Source organism: Triticum aestivum, chromosome 5B, assembly GCF_018294505.1.
Source record: "Triticum aestivum cultivar Chinese Spring chromosome 5B, IWGSC CS RefSeq v2.1, whole genome shotgun sequence".
NCBI lineage: Eukaryota > Viridiplantae > Streptophyta > Magnoliopsida > Poales > Poaceae > Triticum > Triticum aestivum.
This window is the reverse complement of record NC_057807.1, coordinates 614,864,906-614,873,901: the sequence shown is the minus strand read 5'-3', so window position 1 is coordinate 614,873,901 and position 8,996 is coordinate 614,864,906. Positions and strand designations below refer to the sequence as shown.

The 8,996-nt window shown below is 47.1% G+C and overlaps 1 pseudogene; it reads right to left on the bottom strand.

Annotated features, from left to right (window-relative positions):
- Positions 1-278: 278 nt before the first annotated feature.
- On the bottom strand, positions 279-2,054 carry LOC123117178 (BTB/POZ and MATH domain-containing protein 2-like; annotated as a pseudogene).
- Between the last annotated feature and the right edge of the window lie 6,942 nt (positions 2,055-8,996).

The window sequence follows — 8,996 nt, the reverse complement described above, 5'->3', positions numbered from 1 at the left end:
TCATCTTTGTAGTCGGTCCACACAAAACAGGGCAGCAGTGACGATACAAAACAAGAACGGCACGCATGAAGTAATCGACTTAATAAAGACACAATGGTTAAGTAGGCTACGTACATGGGAAGTCTCAACAATGCTTTCTTATATCTAGCAAGAAAGGAAAATAGCAATTCTACTCACATGAGTAGTTTTGGAACGTAAATGAGCCATACATGGAGAGGTAGCATAACCAGTGCTACTAAAATTAGGATGACTATATGATGATAGTAGTACTGTAGGCATTACTTCCACATTGCCATGATGATATCCTTTGCCGTATTCAGTTCAGCCGGCATGATTCTAGCTATGAGCTCCTTGAGAACAGATGGGCAGCTGGAATTGAGATGCTGGTAACCATCACTCGCCATCATAGCCTCCAAATTGGATGGAGAAGCAAGGAATTGGAAACAAGCTTCTTTGAGACGACTGAAACCATGTTGTTCGGCTAGAGCCAAATAAGTTGCCACCATGTTGGAATCAATGTGATTGCACAATTTCTCCTCGCATATCTGCTTCAGCCTCATGATGTTGTACCTGTCAGCGGCGACGAGCAGATGGCTGGCCATCACTACGTCAAGCACTGGACGAACAGAGTCGGTGTATATGAAGTGGAGCAAGGACTTGAACACATCAGCTTCCATGTCACGGATTTCAATAGGACTTGCGGCAGAACTCTCCTGCATGGAGCCGAGAAGCTCCGCCTTGAAGACGGATGACCGAGCAGCTAGGACACACCTGTGAGCCGATAATGTCTGTCCACCGACTTGAAAGGTTAGGTCTGCTGCGTCCTTGTTCTTTAGGAGGTCGCCGAGATGCCAGTGCAGGTCGCTTGGATGAACCCTTGTTTCTTCGCCGTGGATGACGGTAACATCACACCTGATAGTGAGACAGTCATCTGTCAGATGGACCGATGCCTCTAGATCAGCCTTGTTGAGAAAGTTATCGTACCCGTTGGCTGAACCTTGCCCTGAGAAGGTACTTACAGTTTTGGAGGTAGGGCTGTATGAAGGCACTGGTTCTCCATTCTTGTCAAGTACACTGAACGTGAATTTCGCCTTCACATCTTCGGCGCCAGCAGATTGAAGAAGTAGATAAAGAGATATAGAATCAGCTAAATCCTTTGGGTAACCATTTGGTCAGTATTCCACGGCCCAGTCGTGTCCTCCAACACTGAAAGGGGCAGACGTCATCCACTCGCCGTTCTTGAGTAGCGCCTTCGCTCTTGAGTACCCATCCACCTTGAGCACGCACGACTTCTCCTCAGCTACAATGGCAGCAGAGATCTTGCACTGCTCTGCCATTCTGCAGGTGGGCTTGGTGGATTGGATTCTAGGATGGAAGACTGACGAGGAAAGATTTTGCTGCATCGTCATCTACCTATGTACAGAGCTGTGTTTTGGCTTTCGGTTTGCAATTTTTTTCGCTCATGAGCGAGATGGACGAAATTCGGATAATTCAAAAATTTCGGTAAAATCTCGGACGAAATTACAAAATCAAAGTTTGAATTTTAAATGAAATTTGACCGAAATCTGGTCGAAATTCGGCCGGAATTTTTGAAAATAAGCAGAACAGACACTGCATCAGTCCAACACATCAGAATAAGCTCCAAGAGAAAACGATTGAAACATGTACAGAGATTAGCCGATGGATTCAGCTGCGGCCCAACAACACCCGTGTGTGCTGCAGAGTTGAGGAGGATTCGATGGATTCAGCCGCTGCCGGCAGAGGTCGGCAGCAGGGGCCGGGCCGTCGGGAAGCCGTGGAAGGGGCAGGAGCGGGAGGCTTGATCTGGTAGGCAGGCGGCGACGAGTGGCGGAGCCGCGTCTGGGCTGAGCGGCGCCGCCGCAAACACGGGAGGAGCAGCGAAACGTCAGTTGTGTAGGGTTAGGGCATTCAGTTCGATGGGTCCAACTTACGCTGACCGTGGGAAGGCTTCCGACGTTGGATTGGGCCAAAAGAAAATTCAAACTGGGCCGAAATATTAGGCCGGCACAGACATTTACCGGGCCCTAGCGAGATGGACGAAATTCGGCCGAAAATTGATTTTTTCGGCCGAAAATCAAAACTGTGGTACAGAGGCGCGCCTAGGAAGTTAAATCCTTTCGTTTCACATTCAATCGAACGAATAATCAGCGATTAACACCCCTCATTAATGCTCCGCTCTTTGGGCTCCTTTTTGCGTCATGGCATGCAGAAATTTTGCGCGGATGCAAACATCTACTACTCCCTCCGGACGGGATGCAAACAGGTGATGCACGATGGAGCATTGGCAGATGAAAACGGTTTGTCTGCCCCGGCGCCTACTGTCTCCGTTTATTTTCTGAAAACGAAGAGACAAGGGATAAAATCCAGAAACTCTATTGTGGACAACATCTGCAACAAAGGACCTAATCGTCAGATTGGTGTCCGTGCGACCAGAAAATTCTGCCTCCTTTCCAAATTACTCGAACAGGTAGCATATAGTATATGGCTTGGCAAATTTCATGGCCATATAATTCAGAAGCATCTTGACACTTTGAGTGGGCAAAACAGCAGGCAAGGGGAGTGTTTGAACACCAATAACAGTACTACAGTCCAGCTGAACGTAACGAACTGAACAGATCATCATCCACACCACAAGCACATTTTTGTTTAACAAATTACAAACTGTATATATAGACTTTGGAGAATGTTTTCACTATACTCGACCGCAGTAACTTTCTCATTCTCCAAACGCATCATATACGTGGTATTTAGCAGACAACAGAAATATAATAGTCGTGCTTACCTGAAAACTAGAAAAACCTGGTTTCCCCTACAACCCCTTCCATCGATTTTTCTAAAAACCAAGCGTCAACAGCATAAAAGCATGAGTTTTGAAGGAAAGAAGACAAGTTAATGAGGGGGGCGACGCGGGGGGCGACTTGCGGCTCTGCCGCCGGGATCCCTGCGGGGCCGCCACCAATCTCTTTCCGGGGATCGCCGGAAGGTGGGGGGCCGGTTCTGGGCCATTACCGAAGACAACGATGGCGAGGGCGACGAGGAGGGAGATGCGGCGGCGCCTCCATCTCCTCCATCGGCGACTCCTTCGGATTTCGTTTGTGATTTTTTTAGTGTTGGATACGACGAAGACGAGGTGGCTTCAACCGTGGACAAGATCCTTCCCGTTGATGATCCGGCGAGGATCGGGCTCCATGCGGGGGAGACGACGGAGATGGTGCACCGAGTTGTTCACCGGCGAACGGCGGCGGCGGCAGTCCGACCTTGGAAGGGTCCTTTGCCTAAGGTATGTCTTCCAAATTTGACACTTTTTGATATGATTCGACCGGATTCTTGGACATTGGTCAAGAGGCGTAAGAATGCTCGCCGGAATTGTGCGCGATCGGCGCTGGAGGTGGCCGCGGCTTCGTCGCCAGCGGCCACGGCGACCCAGATCCGTGCCGCTCGCCAGGAGCGTTTGAACATGCTCCTGGGCCGAGCAGAGCCGAGTCCTGTTGGGCCGGTGGGTACGTTTGGGCCGAAGTCTGGTGGGTATGAGGCCCAGCCGGACGTGGCTCCAAACGATACCGGGAGGAGGGGCGCATGCATGTTACGTTCGTCATCATCTACTCCTCCGCCGCGACCTAGGGTTTCGCTCCGTCGTGTGCCGCACCTGCATTCTGCCGGACCTGGCCGGGCTCGCCGCATCCCTCCCCTAGGTGTGATGACGGGTTCTGGTGGCACTCATCCTCGTCGGGCCTCCGGGGCGCCGCCGCCGGGCCAAGGCAGTGGCCGGGGTGCATTGCCGCCGGGCCAAGGCAATGGTCAGGGCGCGCTGCCACCGGGCCAAGGGAGTGGCAGGGGCGTGCTGTCGGCGCCGGCTTCGGCTGTCGGACGTGCTGGTGGGCAGCTATCCAAGGTCGCTGCGGAGCGCGGGTCAGGGGGGGGGGCGACTGAGGCTTACTTGGCTGGAGGGGCTGCCGTGGGGAGGCCGCCGGCTCCGGCTGCGCCGTCGGGCGTGCGAGGAGGACAGGGCTCCAGCCCTCGGCCGGTCGTCTCGGGTGGTGCTGCGGTGGCAGCTGTGGGCCGGGGAACTGTGCCACCAAGGCCACCGGCCCCTCCTCCACACGTTGTTGCTCGCCCGCCCGCGCCGTCACGGTCCATCGGTACTGTGGCGGAGCCCCGAGGTCAATGGGGGGATGACGGCTACGGTGCCTATGGGGCTGGCCAGCACCGTGGCTCTTCGTTCACGGGTGGCGGTCGTGGTTATGCTTGGCAAAGCGTTGGGTCGGTTGAGAGGCCATTCTTGGGTCCTTCAGGCGGCTTCGTTGAGGGGCCTTCTGATCTGGGTCATCGGCAGCGAGGAGGTTACCGAGGCCATTGTGGTGGTCGGGGCGGCCGAGGGGGCGGTACCGTCCATGTCCACCGCCACCACCTGTTGTCGTCGAGCAGATGACAGTTGACGGGGCTGCCGAGGAGCCTGTACTGACCGATCACGCTATGGAGGTGGTGATGGCTCTTGCTACTGTTCAGGTTCCTGAGAACGAGGTTATGACTGATGTGTCTGCGGAGTTGACTGATAGGGCTGAGGCGGATAGGGCGTCCAAGTGGGCGCGCAGGAAGGCAAAGATGCTTTGTTATCGTTGCAGAGACAAGGGCCACTTTATTGCGGAGTGTGTGGCTCTGTTATGTGATACCTGCGGTAAACTAGCACACGACTCTGGGGATTGTCCGTTACTGCGAGATCAGGCACCGTCACTCATGATGTATAGAGTTTAGTGTGCTGAGCTAACATTTTTCGACTCTCCGACTGAGCGAGAGCTTTCTGACGAGTCCCCGAGTTTGACCACGGGGATTGTCAAGGTCACCAGAGGGGAGGAGTCTGAGACACAAATCGTGCAGAGGCTTCGAGAGTTGGCCCCTGGGGATTTCCAGTGGGACCTTGTCAGTCTTGCTGAAAAGATGTTCAGGGTCGAGTTCCCTTCCGTGGAGGATTGCTACGTCTTGAGCTTGCGTTGGTTTTCCTCGAAGAGGAGAGGGTGATGTAGCAATAGTAGCGTAAGTATTTCCCTCAGTTTTTGAGAACCAAGGTATCAGTCCAGTAGGAGGCTCCTCAAAAGTCCCACGCACCTACACAAACAAACTGAGAACTCGCAACCAACGCAATAAAAGGGTTGTCAATCCCTTCACGGCCACTTGCGAAAGTGAGATCTGATAGAGATAGTATGATAAGATAAATATATTTTTAGTATTTTATAATATAGATACAAAAAGTAAAGATGCAAATAAAAGTACATTGGAAGAAAATATGATAAGAGATAGACCCGGGGGCCATAGGTTTCACTAGTGGCTTCTCTCAAGATAGCATAAGTATTACGGTGGGTGAACAAATTACTGTTGAGCAATTGATAGAAAAGCGAATAATTATGAGATTATCTAGGCATGATTATGTATATAGGCATCACGTCCATAACAAGTAGACCGACTCCTGCCTGCATCTACTACTATTACTCCACACATCGACCGACTCCTGCCTGCATCTAGAGTATTAAGTTCATAAGAACAGAGTAAGGCATTAAGCAAGATGACATGATGTAGAGGGATAAACTCATGCAATATGGTATAAACCCCATCTTGTTATGCTCGATGGCAACAATACAATACGTGCCTTGCAACCCTTTCTGTCACTGGTAAGGACACCGCAAGATTGAACCCAAAGCTAAGCACTTCTCCCATGGCAAGAATGATTAATCTAGTAGGCCAAACCAAACTGATAATTCGAAGAGACTTGCAAAGATAACTCAATCATACATAAAAGAATTCAGAGAAGATTCAAATATTATTCATAGATAAACTTGATCATAAACCCACAATTCATCGGATCTCGACAAACACACCGCAAAAAGAGTTTACATCGAATAGATCTCCACAAGAGAGGGGGAGAACATTGTATTGAGATCCAAAAAGAGATAAGAATCCATCTAGCTAATAACTATGGACTCGTAGGTCTGTGGTAAACTACTCACAACTCATCGGAAGGGCAAGGGTGTTGATGTAGAGGCCCTCCATGGTCGATTCCCCCTCCAGCAGAGTGTCGGCGAAGGCTCCAAGATGAGATCTCGCGGATACAGAAGGTTCCGGTGGTGGAAATTGTGTTTCGTCTGCTCCCTAGATGTTTTCGGGGTATGTAGGTATATACAGGAGGAAGAAGTACGTCGGTGGACGCCCGAGGAGCCCACGAGACAGGGGGCGCTCCCTCCTATCTTGTGGGAGCCTCGGCTGCTTCTTGACTTGCACTCCAAGTCCTCTGGATCACGTTCGTTCCAAAAATCACACTCCCGAAGGTTTCATTCCGTTTGGACTCCGTTTGATATTCCTTTTCTTTGAAATACTGAAATAGGCAAAAAAACAGCAATACGGGTTGGGCCTCCGGTTAGTACGTTAGTCCCAAAAATAATATAAATGTGTAAAATAAAGCCCATAAACATCCAAAAGGGGTAATATAATAGCATGGAACAATCAAAAATTATAGATATGTTGGAGACGTATCAAGCATCCCCAAGCTTAATTCCTGCTCGTCCTCGAGTAGGTAAATGATAAAAAGAAATTTTTGATGGGAATTCTACCTAGCATAATTCTAAATGTAATTTTATTTATTGTGGCATGAATGTTCAGATCCAAATGATTAAAAATAAAAGTTCATATTGATAAAAGAAATAGTAACACTTCAAGCATACTAATCAAAGTAATCATGTCTTCTCAAAATAACATGGCAAAAGAAAGTTCATCCCTACAAATTCATATAGTTAGGCTATGCTTCATTTTCGTCCCACAAAGATGTTCCCAACTTCTATACCCCCGATGAAAAGCCAAGCAATTGTTTCATACTTAAATAATCTCAAACTTTTTCAACCTTCACGCAATACATGAGCGTGAGCCATGGACATAGCACTATGGGTGGAATAGAATATGATTATGGGGATTGTGTGGAGAAGACAAAAAAGGAGAAAGTCTCACATTGACGAGGATAATCAACGGGCTATGGAGATGCCCATCAATTGATGTCAACATGAGGAGTAGGGATTGCCATGCAACGGGTGCACTAGAGCTATAAATGAATGCTCAACAAAAGAAACTAGTGGGTGTGCATCCAGCTTGCTTGCTCATGAAGACCTAGGGCATTTGAGGAAGCCCATCGTAGGAATATACAAGCCAAGTTCTATAATGAAAAATTCCCACTAGTATGAAAAATACAAACTATGAGACTCACTAAATGAAAAACATGGTGCTACTTTGAAGCACAATATATGAGACTCACTACAAGAAGAACAAGGTGCTACTTTGAAGCACAAGTGTGGAAAAAGAGATAGTAACGTTGCCCTTTTTATTTTTTTTTATCTTTATCTTTTTCTTTTTTTTCTTTCTTTTTTTGGGCCTTTCTTTTTTTTTCTTTTGGCCTTTCTTCTTTTTTTTTCTTTTTGGGCAATGTTCTAATGATTATGATCATCACACTTTCATTGATTACAACATATGAATTACAACTCGAAACTAGAACAAGATATGACTCTACATGAATGCCTCCGATGGTGTACCGGGATGGTGCAATGAATCAAGAGTGACATGTATGAAAAATAATGCATGGTGGCTTTGCCACAAATACGATGTCAACTACATGATCATGCAATGGCAATATGACAAAAGTAATGTATGTCATGATGATGATGAACGGAACGGTGGAAAGTTGCATGGCAATATATCTCGGAATGGCTATGGAAATGCCATAATAGGTAGGTATGGTGGCTATTTTGAGGAAGATATAAGAAGGTTTATGTGTGATAGAGTGTATCGTATCACGGGGTTTGGATGCACCGGCGAAGTTTGCACCAACTCTCAAGGTGAGAAAGGGCAATGGACGGTACCGAAGAGGCTAGTAGTGGCGGAAAGGTAAAAGTGCGTATAATCCATGGACTCAACATTAGTCAAAAGAACTCATATACTTATTGCAAAAATTTAGAAGTCATCAAAAATCAAGTACTACGCGCATGCTCCTAGGGGGATAGATTGGTAGGAAAAGACCATCGCTCGTCCCTGACCGCCACTCATAAGGATGCACAAGCCAGGTACACTTCATGTTTCAAATTTGTTACACAACTTTAACCATACGTGCATGCTACGGGACTTACTAGCTTCAACACAAGCATTCTTTTAAATTCATAATCACCGAACTAGCATGACTTTAATATCACTACCTCCATATCTCAAAACAATTATCAAGTATCAAATTGGTCATGGCATCCAATTCACTTCCTATGATAGTTTTTATTATACCCAACTTGGATGCTCATCATTCTAGGACCAACTTTGTAACCATAGAAAACACCATGTTGTTCTAAAAGACTCTCAAAAAGATATAAGTGAATCATGAGAGACTAGAAATTTCTTCAAAATTAAGACACCACCGTGCTCTAAAAGATATAAGTGAAGCACTAGAGGAAAAACTATCAAGCTCAAAAGATATAAGTGAAGCACATAGAGTATTCTAGCAAATTCTAATCAAGTAACCTTCTCCCAAAAGGTGTGTACAGCAAGTATGATTGTGGTAAACTAAAAATCAAAGACTAATATAATACACGACACTCCAAGCAAAACACATGTCATGTGGCGAATAAAAATATAGCTCCAAGTAAAGTTACCAATGAATGAAGACGAAAGAGGGGATGCCTTCCCGGGGCATCCCCAAGCTTAGGCTTTTGGCTATCCTTGAATATCTCGGGGTGACTTGGGCATCCCCACGCTTAGGATCTTGTCACTCCTTATTCCATAGTCCATAAAAGCTTTACCCAAAACTTGAAAACTTCACAACACAAAACTCAACAGGAAATCTTATAAGCTCCGTTAGTGAAAGAAAACAAAACCACCACATAAGGTGCTGCAATGAACTCATTTTTTATTTATTTTGGTGTTAAACCTACTGTATTTCAACTTTTCCATGGTTTATAAAC